Genomic DNA, 13,107 nt, shown 5'->3' with positions numbered 1-13,107 from the left:
CAGCTGCCCCTGGGGCCATGGTATGGGGGAATCACTACGAAAAAGATAATGCGGCCCCGATCCTGGAGGATCTCCAGAGGGGGAGATGAAGCGCATTCTCCTTGGCCGTATTCTGGCCCTGCCACTCCTGGGGCTAAAATAATACTGATGGAGAGGTGGCTATGCTAGTTTTATGCCAGCTAGGATTCTAGTACATTGGGGGAATTATTAGACGTTAATGCCTATCTGTGTCTGGATAAGTATTTCTCTATCCTCCACACAATTCCGGACAGGTTTGCTGACGTACCATGGCTATAAGTGCGGCAGGCCTTGTAGTGGGTGTTATGTGCACTAGAAATGTTGTGTGCCAGAGTGACAACAATCGTAGTGACGTTGATGGGAGGGTATTGTGCCAGTGGGCTGAGCCAGATCATTTTCTTCCAGATCCTGGTCTAGGGGTTGAGACTGGACCTGTAACCGCCCTTGGCGTTTGCCAGCGTCTGGAACTCTGGGCTAAGCCCCTAAGGGGGGGGGGGGGGCTACCTTATTGACAACAACAATAACCACCACCAGAGCCCTCTGGCATGATATCCCAGCATGCTTGGATCAGGGGTGGGGACAGACTGGACTAGAAACTCCTGCTGAGGCCAGTTCTCCTGCATGGGTAGAAACGGACAGGCAGTTTTCTGGGCTGATCAGCCCCTCCATGACAGGAGGCAGTCTGACTCAAAGAGACTAGTTTTAGATTCAGTTGTGAGTTTTGGACCTGCAGGAGAGAGGAAAAAGAAGAGCTCAAGGACAGGAGTCTCGGGGAAGGGGAGTTAATCCATAAAGGGAATCTTTGAACTGCAGTGGCATCTGGTGCATTGGTCAGGCAGTGCTAGCCCTGGGAGACCAGTATCCGTAGTGGCAGGACCCGGTGCTGGCTACTGAGAAGGGCCGTATTATCCATTAGGCACAATAGGCGCAATGCCTAGGGCCTACAAAACTTTCAGGGCCTACGGAAAATTTTGTGGACTAAAATAAAATTTATCCGAAAATTTGAAAAGCAAACGATAAAATCAAAATTCCTATCTTCTTAAATTAAATATATTTATCTAAGGTACAAATTACTATTATATTATTACATATATCCACTGTAAATTTAATTCTGTGACAAGATTTAAAATTTTCTAAGCTTTTAAGGAATATGGTTACAATATTAGCAAAAGGGAATGCATTAAATGCAGGTTTCAATTTTGAACAATTTTTATTTGACATTTTGCTCAAAGTGGCATAACTAGGGGCCACAAAACCTCACAATTAATGTGCTTAAATTAATAGCTTAAAATGAAATTAGTTATTTCAGTCGGGGGGCCTACGAAGGCAAGTGTGCCTAGGGCCTACGAAGGTCTTAAAACAGCCTTGCTACTGAGACCCCACAGGAGTCTGGACCAGGGAGCCAGGAGAGGATGGGTGACGGCACTGTAAGAGAACCCCCTTTTTTGTTTGAAGACGGCCAATGTTCACAGTGCTGCAGCACTCCTCTCCAGGCTATTTTATAGGTGTGTGTGTGTGTGTGTGTGTGTGTGTGTGTGTGTGTGTGTGTGTGTGTGTATTTACATGTCCATTATAATTTGGTGCATATACAATATTAAACAAAACCCTATACCAATAACAAAGTACAATGATAACCCATTACTATTTTTATGAATTGTTTGTACAGTGTTTTACAGACACAGGCAGATTGGTCCATGCACCAAAAAGTTTATACTCTAAGGACAAACATCTGGCCTGGTTTATACCATATGCAACTCTATTTATTGTAATTGGGTTGTATGTTTTGGTAGACTTTAATCCTAAAAAAACCCCCAACAAATCCATGTCCATAAATTGCAATCAGCTCCTTAGGTAAAAATATTTTTTTGGATCATGTCCTAAGGTTCAACAGAGTTGGGCTCTGTTGGACCAACAAAGGGAAGTAACTTTCAAAGTCAAGAGCCTTCTACTGAGAATGCCCTGTCTGTGTTTCTCCATCCTGCCACCCAGATATGTTCCCTGGATCTTGGGACTTAACAGTCAGAGTGCCCCAGCTGGCCTCGTGTGGTGAAGAGACACAGGGAGCAGGACAACTGGATTGTGCTGTTCAGGGGTGTGCGCGACAATAAAAATTTGATCCTATTTGGAGGGGCATGTTCTGTCTCCCTACCATGGCCCCGGGAGCTAGATTTGTTCAGTGCCCCTGCCAATTACTGAGGGAGTCCATGCTCTTGATACAGCTAGAAGTTGATACATGGACTAGAAAAACACCAAAGGTAGAACTGGCCAAAAGGTGGTCCAGATGTTTATGTATTTGTGTACCAGGCTTTCCATTAGAACTCATTTATTATTCTTGCTTAAGGCACTCCCCCACCCCAAAGTCTAAAATGTTGTGGCCAATATGGAAGTGAGATATGTCTGCAGAACAACAACTTTTTTTTATGCAGAGCATGAATAGACAACCAAAGGGAGTTAAAACATTTTATATTATTAATTATTGAGGTAGCCCCAAGGATCTCATTGTGTTAGGTGCTCTACAAACACTTGACAAGACAGTCGCTGCCCAGGAAGCTTACAGGAGACAACAGAAGGATATAGAAAGACAGATGGGACAGCAGATGTAAAAAATGACAGTGCTGGTCAGCATGATAGGCAGTGGTCTCAGCACACCAGCTGCCTAACTGTTAAGTTTAGGATTAAAATTAGAGCAATGGACTAAGGCAGAGAGCCAGAGTTATCACCTAGTGCAGAATATTTCATGTGGTCCTTAATAGTTACCACATCTACCTAGTCATTCTTAGCACTTATTGGGCTTGCCTGTTTTAAGTTGATCTGTCATTAGCCACTTAAGGCTGCTCCTGCTCCTCTTTGAAATCAATGGCATGACTTTCATTGACTTCACAGTGGGAGCAAATTAGGTCTTTCAGCATCAGAACTTAAACACGAAACAATGCAAATAATAAAGACAGTGTGATCTGGTGGATGGGACAATGGAGACCTGGGTTCTATTCCCAGCACTATCACTGACCAGCTGGATGACCTCAGGCAAGTCATTTCACCTCTGTGTTGCTGTTTTCCCACCCACCTTTTGTATATTTAGACTGAAAGCTCACTGGGACAGGTACAGTCTCTTACTATGTGTTTGTGCAGAGTCTAATACAGTGGGGCCCCGATCTCAACTGGGGTCTCAGTTCGGATACTTTACACCCAAGGAAGATACAAGGTAAGTTTTATAAAATCATTTGACACAGGTAAACCCTGCATGTAAAGATCTGAATACAAACCATTGCCCAGATTCCACTAATTGATGCTAAATAGAAAGAAAAATAATGCACGGGAGAAAAACCCTCCTAGAAACAATCAATAAATTAAAGATGCTTAGGGATATAAATTCAGCAGTTAAACAAGATGCTAATGAAGATGGGACTTTAATGGTGAATACTCTCATTACATTGTTTTAAAAACTCTATTTGGTGTAGATTTGGTACCATTAAAAGGGAGACAGGATTGCGACATACATCCTAGAGAACAAAAGTTGATCTGGCACATCAGCAAAACTACTGCTGTTTATCACTGAGCAGCTTTGAGTCCCCTGTTCTGAGCTACCTTTTGCTGCACAGCTGGGGGGAAAAAAAGGAAAGTAGTTAATTAAAAAGCAACTAATGACTGCACAGGGTCATTTTGCTTCTCTAAGCCTAAAAAGTACAAGATATTAACACATGTATCATTTTTTCTGGCACTGGAGGAGGGTTGTGGCAGTTGGCAACAGTGAGAATCCTGGTTCTAAAGCAGGAATTAATTAACTAGAGCTGGGCTGAATGGGTTTGGCTGAGAGGAGGCTCTGAACCTCTAAAAAGAGGAGCTGGTCAGATATTGTGACGACTGTAAATGGAGGATGTTGCCTTCTCAACCCAACTCAGTGCTAGTGGGTAGTGGTATACTGATTTGTGGTAATTCCTGGCTGTGAAATGCAACTTCTAGGGCCAGGGCAATGTTATCTCAGGGCATGTCTGCACTGCAGTTGGGAGATGTGTTTGCAGTATCTGCAGACATACCAGAGCTAGCTTCCAGATCAAAGCCAGCTTGCATAACAACAGCAGTGTAGGTGCAACAGCATATGTGGCTGTATGGGCTGGCCTCATCCACTCAGGCTCCTGGATAGACACTCAAGCAGCCGCTGCTCGTGCTGCCGCAGCTTCACTGGTCTTGTGTCTCTAGATCCAAGTTAGCATGGGTACATCTGCTCTGCATGTGCTGACTGCAGTGTAGACACACTGTCTACAGAAATACCGCCTACCTGCCTACCTGGTGGAGCGTATTGTTTGTCACACCACTGAATTGTCCTTCCCCAAGTCACATGCCTCTGAGTTTCACTCAGTGAGAGCACATGCATCTTTCAGAACAGTAACAACTCTCGGTGCCACTGCAACTTCATTAGTCTGGATGCAGACATGAACACAGCTTTCTTCTGAATGCTCCTCACCACAGTCCCGCACTGCTTCCTTGCAGCATGCAGTGGTGTGAGAAGGTCTTTTCTATGCCTCGTTATGCTAAACACAAAACAAGCCATTTACATAGCTCTTGGAGAGCTAAGGGTATAACACCATACTAGGAGTCAAATCCTGCCGTGTGATGCACAGCTATGTTAGATGGGGTAGAGAGCATAAAGATCCTCTCCTTCTCCCTCACATGCAGCAGATCAGGCTCTTTGATTATCTTGCAGGAGAATACTAGGCAGGACAAGAGCTGGTCCTTCTTGCCTAATGCACCATGACCCCAACAGGATGACCAGCTGACTAAGAGTGCGTGGCCAGGCTCAGATTGTGTGTACTACGGTTAGCAACATCCTCCAGCCAGGAGTGCACAACTGTAATATCAAAGATGCGCCCAGCAACATGTTCCATGCCCTGCCTGACTTTTATCCTGCAACAGCACGGTGGCTCACATGCTGCATGGCTGGCTGGCATCACTCTGTACTCAGTGTATGCTCCAGTCTCATTTCATCTGGAAGGAAGTTACTGCTTGTTAATGTAGCTGCCTCACCTTTACCTGAACACGGCATTTTTCTCATGTCACAGTGGAATCTTGGGAACGTAATTATTTTCCTTTATCTCACATTTTTATGGTTGAACTGCGTCTCTACCAGCTTGTGCCTCCATTGATTAATATTAAACTTCTGGCTCATCTTTTTGAAGTGGAGCAATTTCTTACAACAAATAGTCCGAAGAGCTAGATTTCTGAGTGATTAGCGGGAGGCTGAGACGGCCCAGTGCCTGGAGAGCTTAACGATTCATAGCAAGATACATTCACCATGGTTAGGACGGTCGGCATGTTACAGCTGTGAATTCTCTGCCAGAACCTGTGGCTGAGATTATTTTAAATCAGGAGTCTAGGGTTTTGTCAGCCTCTCTGAAGACTGGCCAACTCATGGCGAGAGGTTGTGATCTGTCCCTCCTCCAATCCCAAGAGCCTAGGAATTAAATGACCGCCATCTCTATACCAGCGGGCCTGCTGTGCTCTATCCCCTCCTTCCCTCTTGCCTTCCCACTCTTTGGAGCACAGTGAATAAATGCAAGCTAGACTGTTGCTGTGAGAGGTTGGATACTGAATCACTCACTTCTGGAGCAGTGTAGTGATGGGAGGTGAATGGCAGGGCAGGCTTTTGGGCACCAGCATGATAACGCCGCTTTGTTAGGGGCTGTGGTGTGGGAGGATGAAAGGGTGGAAAAGAGAAATCACAGATGTCATACATTTTGATAAAATCAGGGCCCAGCTCCTCTTCTGGTCTATATCAAGTTAGTTCCACTAACTTCAATGGAGCTCCACTGATTGGCATCACTTGAGGGTCTGGCCCTGTAGTTTGATGAACATTGCAGTAACTCATCTGTGATTTCCACCCCTCTCGACCAAAATGTAATGAGACAAAGCCTTTGCCCTGACCATGACCGTCCGCTAACCATATATCAGTACACGTAACATGGGAAACCACTCTCAGCCTTCTGGTCCAGGAGTGCACTGTCTGTATATATGTAAACGGTTAATAGATTAGAGGGCACCCAAGAACATGTTGCGTAGTTCCTGGGTTTTGTATGAACAACAAAATGTGTTGCAGTGCACTGTAAATAGCTCTCTACAGCTGTGTACATGGAGCACCTACTGCTCTCCAAAAGCGGGCTTCTAGCACAAGAGCTAAGGAGGAAACTGCATTTGGAAGCTAACTGTCCAACATGATGCCTAAAATTCATCCACAGAATTGTGCACTTGCCTGCTGTGCTTGCAAAAACTAGATCTTCCTGTGCTGACAGTTTAACTTTACGGGCAAATGCTTATCTGCATACACAGGTACCCATCTGCATGCACAATTGCTAGTGTTGTGTGCACATTTATGGAGCATGCAGAGGTGGTTTTTGGTTGCCTACACAACTGAGCTGCTGCAATATGAAAATTTGGCATTAGCTGTCCTCTGTGATTGAGCCCTATATCCTTGTGTAGGCCAGCCAGCAGAGTGCCAAATGCAGCTACAGACTGATACCAGGGGAGTGGGCCAGATACACTGCACCAGGCAGAAGGGCAATAGCAGTTCTTGGGGCGGGGGAGGGAATCTAACAATTTCTCTTTCCAGTCAAGAAAAATTAGCTCAGATGCAGCATCTGATATTCATCGATGTCGTTGCTTTCCCCCTCCCCCCCCAATTTGCTAAATGGATTTTTATATTATAGAGGTATGAAGAAGTCAAGTAAAACCTGTCTAAGACCACACATGACCAGTAAATCAACTGGGGTTAGAACACAGATATTCCTGGTTTCTCGGTCTGTCCCGGGGCACCAGATCATCCGGCATCTTTAATGACTAAAAAACATTACTATATTGCAGTGGTTCTCAAACTCTGGGTCGGGACCCCAAAGTGGCTCATGACCCCATTTTAATGGGGTTGCCAGGGCTGGCGTTAGACTTGCTGGGGCCCGAGGGCTTCAGCCCTGGGCGACAGGGCTTAGGCTTTGTTTTCAGCCCTGGGTGGTGGGGCTCAGGCTTTGGTTCCCCTTCCTGGAGTCGTGTAGTAATTTCTGTTGTGTGAAGGGGGTCGCGGTGCAATGAAGTTGGAGAACCGCTGCTCTATAACATTATTGGCAGGTTAGCTTATCTGGTAAACTCTCTGGGGCTGGCCCTATGAAGTGCTGAGTACTTGCTGAATCGTCTTCAGTAGGAGTTGAGGCTGCTGCGTGTTTCCCAAGACTGGACCCTAGGTCTGGGGCCTCTGTTATCAGCATTACGAAAGGGCAGTATAATGCCGGGCATCACTGGTATGCTTTAACTGGCTGTGAATAATGTCCTACCCCTTTTAGCAGTACCCACTACTGGGTTCACAGGTCTGAATGCTTTCCTCTTTTTAGCCTTGGGATGGGGCGGCTATGTGATGCAGGCGTGAAAGGGGTTCATGGAGGCCACGTGAGCCAATTAACCTGGGAGGCTGAACACTGAGGGGAAAGCCTTAATTAAAAGAACTGTCTCACCAGCGCAGTGTAGAAGGCGGGGCCTGTATAAAGCCAGGTAGCTGGCTGCAGACAGAGGCTGTGGGAAGTAGGTTGCAGTCACTCCCTGAATGGAGGGAGTTGATAGGCTGGCAACCCTGGGAGGAAGCCCCCTGATAGGCAGGAAGACGCCCAGTGAAACAGCAGCAAGGGAAAGGATGGTATAGAGACCTTGGCTGCTTGTTATAGGGTCCCTGGGCTGGAACCCAGTGTAGAGGGTGGGTGAAGTAGCAAGAGCATTGGAGGTGCCAGCCAGCCAGTACAGAAGAGGAGGATCTGGCCAGAGGGTCCAGCCACAAAGAGGAGACTGCAGTTCCTGGAATGAGAGGGGCTGCGTGGTGAGATGGGATGAGGCAAGACCCCACCAGATGGGGAGTGCAAGCCTGGCATGGTTAATTCTCAGGAGGGCCAGCAGGAGGTGCCTCTGCAGTGAGTGGGCGCCATGACAAACCTGCAACGTCCATTTTCTAATAGCCATAAGAACTCCATGCACGTGCCTTTCGAGCAGATTGTGTTGCTGGTTTCTCTCGTGTGCTTGAATTGCTTGGCTTCGGTTTTATTCTTCAAACCACTGGAGGCAGGTAACGCTTGCCCAGAAATGTAATTCTTGTGTCATGTCTTGTGGCTTGATTATAAAGTGCACTGGGTGCCAGTGATGTCATAAATGTGTCACAGATGCCCAGTAAAGTCAGAGTTCTGGCTGATTTCCTTACTTTGTTTTATATCTGCTAGTTTTACAAAAGCAATTAAACATCCCAGGCACTGTTTCCTTGGGCTGTGATAAGTGAATAATTTGTATCAAATCCTATGTTTGCAATCTTTCCTCTCTCTCTTCATGTGCTGGCTCTGAACAGATGACGATTTTCTTGAATGTTTTTGCCATTTGGTCCCTGAATACATTGTGTGTGTAATTCAAAAGTGGCGACTTGTTTGCAGATATTAGGGTGAGGGTACTTCATATAAGGAATTCAGGCTTGGTTGGACACTTGATATCTTCCTGCTCTCTGCAGATTTGCTGAGTGGAAATTTTAGTCCGTTTCTCTCTCCAGTTTCAGCCTGGTTTGTCATTGGCCTGAGAGGCCAATTATTAACCTTTTCAGGGTCTGTGTGGGGTAGACACGCCATCACAGGCTCCAGCTAAGATCAGTGTTCCATTGTGCTAGGTGCTGTCCAAACTCACAGTCCTTGCTCCGAAGAGCTTACAATGTCAACACACAAAACTGACAAAGAATGTTCTATTCTATGTAGGTTTTTTATATCTTGCTCATGAAGTATCTGAGCACCTTCCAGTAGTGCATTAAGCAATGTGACTGCCCCTCTGTAACATTGTTTGTTCTCTCTTCCTCTCCCCAGGGGAAGAAGAATGTGCAATGAACTGTCTTGCTTTGGTACGGTTTAAAAAAAAATATAAATATGCCTGTTGCTATGTGTTTATATTTGAGAAGGGCAAGGTCAAAGAAATGTGCCTTGTACCTGTTGCCAGGAATTAGGATTTGCGGCTGAGACTGGGACCAGCTAATTCCACCTCCCTAGTGAGCAACAGGGGACTCGCAGCTGAATCACAGTTGGCTTGCAGCAGACTGCCCAAAACAGGCGTGCTCCTAAGCCCAGCAGCAGCATTAGGCTAACGGTGCTCAAAGCATTTGCCTGTGCCTGTGCCTGTGATAGCTCCTGCGCCTGCTTGTTACCAGCCTTGTTTCACTCTGGGTAACCTGGCTCTGTACCTTGGCTTTAATTCCTGACTTTGGCTCTGCAACTTGGCTCTAGCATCTGGCTTTTGACTCTGGGCTTCTGTTCCTGGCTACTGACTCCTGCTCCAATCAGTAGGCCTGACTGCCCATGTCCCAGTCTCTGAGGCTTGAAGCAGAAAATGGAGGGGTCTTTGATGGCCCTTAGCTCTTGGGGGAGCTCATTCTACAGAAGACCGCCCTCAGAGAAAGTTATATGTCCTGCACAGGCTTTCATTGTGGAGAGTTTGATTGTCCAAGAGGAATGCAATTGTCAATCATTGTCCTTGGGTTTTAGATAATCTTTTAGCGCATGGGGTGCATTGAAGACAAGGTCTGAGATTTTGAACTTGATTTGAAATTCTATGGGCAGCCAGCATAGAAAGTGAAGGACAGATCTGATGTGTTCAGGGTGGCCTGTGTTGCTGAGGAGACATGCTGTGGCATCCTGTACTGGTTGGGGCACTGCGGACTTTGTGCCCAGGTGTATCACATTGCTGTAATCCAGCCGAAAGGTGACAAAGTCATGAATAATTGAGACCAGGTCTTTGTCTGCTTGAATGGGATATTTTTTCTATCCAAGAAGTAATGGTAGAAAGTGTTAATGGCAAATGCTGCTATGTGAGAGCTCAGCATAGGTGAGGCACTCAAGGGAACCCTGGGCTATGGACTGAATTGACCTATTGTAGGAGTGTATCTTCAACCAATGGTGTCTGCACTGTGGCGGCAAACTCTTCAAACTACTTTCCTCTGACCAACAGAATCCCCTCCATTTTGCTTGGCTTCAACTTCAGCCAGCTGCTCTTCCTCCAAGAGCTGATCTCATCCAAGCACTGGGCAGTCTTGATGGTAGTGGTGTGGTTGTAGGGGGTGAAGGATAGGTAGAGCTGTGTACCATCTACATATTGCCGGTGCTTGAGTCCATGTTGTCTGACTTGTTCACTTGGTGGTTTCATGTAGATGTTGAAAAGGCCTGTAAAGATCCTTGTGGGGTTTCACAAGGATCAAGTGAGGGGATTGGTGGAGGTGGAGTTTCCCATCATTACTTGTTGCGTGTGACTCCAAAAGGACTAAAACCATCTGAGAGCATTATCCAGGACTTCAGTCATCTCTCTCAGACAAGAGAGCAGGATTTCATGGCAGTGTTGTTTCCCCCATTTTTATTGACAGGGAATTGAGGCACTTATGGCCCTCTCTGCAATCAGGGAATTCACATTGGTTGAGTTACAACATTGTAAATTTTCTTAAAATAGACAGGGCCTAAGGCCCAGATCCTCAAGGTATTTAGACGCCTAGGGTGGGATCCACAAAGGGATTTAGGTATTGCAATGCTGAGCTAGCCAGTGGGAGAGGCTGATGAGAGGGGTGTGTGCTAAGTCCCACCCCTCTCTTGGAGGTAGGCACGTAAGTCTGACCACAGGGAAGCCACTATCTCTGCCTATCCATGAACGGGATGGGAACCTGGTGCCTGGAGTCAGGTGGGTTAGGTGCCTGAGGTGTTTCTGGCGGGAATGAGTTAGGTGCCTGTCTAGTTCCACACACAGCTTGGGGGTGGGGGGAGTGAGGGGGAGGTGCTGCCACTGGCACCCACCTTATAACTTTTAGCCCAGTGGTTAGAGCACTCATCTGGGATATGGGACAGCCAGGTTCAATTCCCACTTCTCTGCCTGGGTGGGGGAAAGGACTTGAATAGGGGTCTCCAACCTCTCAGGAAAGAACTCTAACCACTGAGCACTGGGGTATCCTGATGGTGGGGCTCCTTCTGTGGAAGCTGTTCCACTGTGGGTAAATAGTGACTGGAGCAGGGGTCCTGTCTCCCAGGTGGGTGCCCTAACACTGGACTACAGGGTCATTCCCATTCTCTCTCCCTCTTACCCAATGACAGTTTAAGTATTTATCCAGCGTGGCACAGTCACAGGGCCAGGGAGAGAGAGAGCCAGCAAGAATGACTCTGGTGTCCAGTGATTGGGGAACCCACCGGGGAGGTGGGAGGCCTGGGGTCTAGTTCTTCTGCTCTGTTCACGATCATTATTTAGCCACAGTGGAACAGCTTCAACAGGAGAGACTGAGGGACTCCGTGCCAGAATATCCCATCGCTCAATGGTTCGAGCACTCTCTTGAGAGGTGGGAGACCACTGTGCAAGTTCTTTCTCTCCATGTGGTGGCTGGGTGGGAATTTAATTTGGGTCTTCTGCATCCAAGGTGAATGCTGTGCCCACTGGGCTACAAGTTATAAGGTGCGCACCTTCACTTTCTCTGGCCAGATTTTGAATGAGACCTGATCTGGTAGGTGTGCTCAGAGGCCACCTGTTGGATCAGGCCCTGCACGCAACTTAGGCAGCTGAAGGCCTATCTTTTCTTGGTTTGGGAATCGCGCTGGGAAGTAAGCGGGAGACAGACCCTGGACGTCTAGAGGAAGTGTGCATGCCCAGATGGGGAGATGTAGGTGCCTAGGGGATGTCTACTCCGAAAGCTTTGGTGCTGAATGAGTTGAGGCACCTAAACGTTTTGGGGGGGTCATTTTGTGGATACCAGTGCAGCCAAAACTTGCTCTATGGTGCCTAAGTACCTTTGTGGATCCCAACCTTAACTCCTATTGATGTCAGTAAGAATTAAGTATTGAAATACCTTTTGGAAATCTGGCCCTAAGTGACTTGTTGAAGACCACAGGGGAATTATATGGCAGACCTAGGGACTGAACCTCGATCTCCTGAGTCCTAGCCTACTGCCTTAACCAGGATCATCTTTCTTTAAAAATAAGCCCACAACATTTGCAAGATCATCCATCTGCATACACCTCCTTTCCTGCAGGTTTTGTGTAAACAACCAAGCACCTGTGAAAACAAAACAGATAACCACAGTCAGAAAGTCCTGACTTGGATCTCACTTACACTAGTTTTACTGGTGTCATTCGATTGACTTCACTGGAGTTACTCCTAATTCTCACTAGTGTGTGAGATCAGCCGGACTATATAAATATGAGGATTTTTTTTTTGTATGAAAATGTATGTGTTCACCATTTTTTTTTCCACATGAAGTAAGAGATGCCTGTTATATCCAAGGAATCGGGAGGAAAATGAAGCATGGATTTTAGTGCGTGCTCATCACTGATTAGCCAAGTCATGAAATTAATGCCAGCAAACAAACCTTAGCAGAAGAATCTTCATTGTTTGTCATAACCATGACATTCTTCAAGGCTTTATGTTCCTTGCAGCTGACTGTGAGGAATTCCCTATTGATGAATTCATTTGCTGGTCTGACAAATATCTTTTAAAATCATAGGAAGCACATCTAATGTGAGTGTTGGGAGTGGGAAATGTCACAAATGGCATTCCAAGCACATATGATTTATTCCATTGATTTTTATATCCATGTGAGCTCAGGATCTCCCAGTAACTGCTGTGTCCATGTGACTTGTAGGTGCTGGTGAAGACGAGCCAGCTGTGAGCTATCCTGGCAAGTGAAGTGGCAAATCAGCCACTTTTGCACTGACCTTCTGCAGTCTGGCCAGTATTCCAGGTGACTCTCCTAACTGGATAGTGGTTGATAAGGTCACGATGCAGCCTGAATTAGAGGGACAAGTTGTTCAATGATCAGTCCGCATTGGATCTTAAATAGCCACAAACCTTATCAGAGTTATTTCTCTGGGAGTGGATTACAAAGGATTTATACAGTTTCTTAACATCATCCTGGAGCTCATCTGATACATGATCATGTTTATCAAAAAAACCCATCCCTTCTGTGTTTGGTCATGTTGTTTTGTTTGCTTGTTTGTTACAAATTAGTAAACAGAGGAAAAGAGAGAAGCCTTGGGCTTTGGATGGCCTGCTCTCCGTTCCTTTGGGATACTTTTT

Source organism: Emydura macquarii, unplaced genomic scaffold (genome assembly GCF_026122565.2).
Source record: "Emydura macquarii macquarii isolate MOO-44397 ecotype Brisbane River unplaced genomic scaffold, CSIRO-AGI_Emac_v2 contig_2795, whole genome shotgun sequence".
NCBI lineage: Eukaryota > Metazoa > Chordata > Testudines > Chelidae > Emydura > Emydura macquarii.
This window is presented reverse-complemented; position numbering follows the sequence as displayed.